We start from the raw sequence: 3,514 nt of genomic DNA, 5'->3' as shown, positions 1-3,514 counted from the left end.
CACTCCCAGCCCCATTTTTTTTTTTAAAGAGACAGGGTCTCATGTCCAGTCTGGTCCCAGATTCCTGGCCTCTAGCAATTCTCCTGCCTCAGTTTCCTATGTAACTAGGATTAAAAGAGTGTACTGTACCTGTCTTACAATTTTTTTTTTCCTTTGGTACCAGGGATTGAACCCAGGGACTCTTAACTACTGAATCACATCCCTAGCCCTTTTTATTTTGAGACAGGGTTTTTCTTAAGCTTCACTAAGTTGCTGAGGCTGGTTTTGAACTTACAATCCTCCTGCTTCAGCCTCCCAAGTCACTAGGATTACAGGTATGTGCCACCATGCCTTTTCTGGCTTACAATTTTAAATTTTGTTAAAAATCTTTCAAGAAGTTCAAAGTTAATAAATAGATATACCATGTAAATGGATAAGAAAACTCAATGTTATAAGGTCACCAGTTCTCCCAAATGTCTCCAGAAAGGCAATGCTATAATCCCGTTTCTGCTGTCTAATGCTGACTTTGCTGAAATGAGTCCCCAGTGAGACAAAGAACAGTTGACCAGAATAATATTCTGATTCTGGGATTTCTGTGTGGATTAGATCCAAGCTCCTTCCTTGAGCAAGTTACTTAAACTCTGTGTACTTTAGTTACCATCTACAAATGCTATACTGCTATAATAATAGCAGTAACCTCAGATTAGTTATTGTGAAGTCTATAAATTACTTAAAACAGAACTTGATACATGATAAGTACTAAATAAGAATTAGCCATCAGTCAGGTGCAGTGACCCTGTCTCAAAAAAAGAAAAAAAGAAAAAAAGGAATTAGTCATCACCATCATCATTATTAATATTATTTACATATATATTCAATTTTTAGGTTCATGATGTAGAAATAGTGAAGAGAGGGATGTGACCAAATTCCAGGGACCTAATGGAATAAAACCTGAAAACTGGATAGGAAAGATGGAGGAACAGGAATGGGTACCCATCAAAAAACCAGTGTTCTTTCATGTCTGCTTAGATTTTCAGGTTAGAAATGGCCTCCATCCTCATTTTCTCATTAAATTCTTACATCATGTCTGAGGGGTCGGCATTAGAGTCATATTACAGATTTGGAAACTAGGGTGTAGAACTGCATAACTGACTCCATAAAGACAGAATTGATGTTGGCTTTGCTCAGCACAGTATCTCTAGCACCAAAGAGCAAGATCACCAAAGAGTAGGTCCTGGCACAAAGAGTAGGGCCTCAATTAATACTAGCTAGTGGATGAGTAGGTCAAATGTGTTTTCATCTTTTGTTTCTGAACACAACAGTTGTGATAGCTGTGTCAGGAGGATGGGAGCAGAGATTAATCAGATGGGGTCCTTTAACCTGAGGAACTCAGAGTCCAACAGGTTGATAAGCTATGTATATTTCTCCACCTGAAGTCTTCCTTAAGAGCTGGGCATGGAGCTGAAGAAATAGCTCATATTGGAGAGTGCTCGCCTAGCATGCGCAGGGGGTCGCGGTTGAGTCCCTGGCGCCTCAGAGGAGGAAAAAAAGAGCTGGGCATGGTGGCACATGCTTGCAATCCCAACTGAGGCAGGAAGATTGCAAGTTTGAGGCCAGACTCAGCAATTTAGTGAGACCCTGTTTCAAAATAAAAAAAATATAAAGACCTGGGGATGTAGCTTAATGGTAAAGCACCCCTGAGTTCAATCCCCTGTATAAGAAAGAAAGAAGGAAAGAAAGAAAGGAAGGAAGGAAAGAAAGAAGGAGTGAGGGAGGAAGGGAGGGAGGGAAGGAAGGAAAGGAAAGGAAAGGAACGCAGGTCATTCAAATAAGTAGACCAGAATATGAAACTGATACTTAGTAAACTGAACTCACGGAGTTATTTTGGTAGATTTTAAGTGGCCATGGATGTGCTGAGTTCAGAATCACTGGGGTGATGTAGTTCAATGGTATACTTCCTTAGCATACACAAGAGCCTGGGTTTAATACTAAGCACTGAAAACAAACAAAAAAACATTAAAATTACTAGACAATGAGAGGAATTACCATCATCACATCATGTGTACCTGTGTCCATTTTTAGAGCTGCAGCCAGATTTGAGTTGTGCACCTTTTACTCTTTGATTCATTTACAAAATATTCACTGAGCCCCTGCTACACGTTGGGGGCCATGATGCCACTAAAGGCCAACAATAAACAAAACAAAATTTGCTGCCTTCGTGGAGTTTATTTTCTTTGTCTTTATGTCTGGGTAAATGTGTGAGGGAACATGTCATTCAGTCATATAGAATTTTTAGTGAGCATCTACTTTATGTCTGACCCTATATATGTTTCTGGGGAGAAGGAGACACAAGCCAGGCCCAGTCTAGTTCAATGGGGAAGCAGGCTCAGCCCACACCTAGTTAGGTTGTCTACCTGGACTGTTGGGAGAGGTTTGATCTGGACCTTGAAGGATGAGAAGTCTGACTGTCAAAGAAGGTGCTTACAGTATCCAGGCAAAGCAAACACACAGTAAGAGACCCAGGATACTGGAAGCCTGTGATTTCTTAGTGCAATGAAGGCCAGGGATCCACAGCAAAGGAAGCCCTGAGGTGATGGTGGTGGGATTCAAACACCAGCAGGCTTTTGGGTGTAATCTGGAAAACCATGGGGGGTGTGGGAGGTACAGGGGGCTTAACATTATCACATTTATTTGAGGGACAATCACATCAGGGGATAGGGAGGAAGATGGACAGGAAGGAAAGGGGCTCCAAGTCGGAAGACCAGGGATAAAGCTATCCTGATGATCCAGGCTTAAGATGAGGAGGACTTAAGCTCTCCAGAGATGATAGGGATGCAGAGGACACAGGAGACAGCTCTGGATGTGGCAGCAGAGAGAAGAGCTATATCTGTGGTTTTAGAAGAATGGGCTTTGTAATAAATAGCTGCAACTAAGAATCCCACTTGGTAAAGTTGGCTATGTTACTTAACCATTTAAAGCCTCAGTTTCCTGATCTGTACATTTGGGATAACAGCAGTGGCTGCTTTGAGGTCAGGAGGTGTAGTGAATGGGACATGGTGGATAATCAGATCATGGTAGCACTGTTACAGAGGGGAAGAAGTCAAGGACAGCTTTATGTCTGTGACAAATGGCTAGGTAGGTGGAGATGCCATCCCTGATGGAAAGCATAGGAAGGAGCACTTCCGGGGAGGGCAAGGGCACTACCGTGTTTGGGGTTCCCATGTCAGAATTCTGGCCTTGCTTGCTGTGGTTGTGGATCCACTCATGTCTCTGATACATGTTTTGTATCTGTGTTCTTGGTGACCAGCTCAGACACACAGTAGGGGCTTTCTCTGAGCAGAGGGATCTGTCTTGCAGGTACAGATGTGGGTACTGCAGGCAGTAGCATGAAATGTGATGCAGAAAGGTGTGTGTAAAGAAAGATGAGAACCTGGGATACAACACAGGGAAACCTTGACATTGAAGGGTTGCAGGAGAGGAGGCACCTGGAAGGAGGCTGGGAGATGACATCCATAGATTGGGGGCAGTGTGGCAC

This window comes from Sciurus vulgaris (assembly GCF_902686455.1).
Source record: "Sciurus vulgaris genome assembly, chromosome: 18".
Taxonomy (NCBI): Eukaryota; Metazoa; Chordata; class Mammalia; order Rodentia; family Sciuridae; genus Sciurus; species Sciurus vulgaris.
This window is presented reverse-complemented; position numbering follows the sequence as displayed.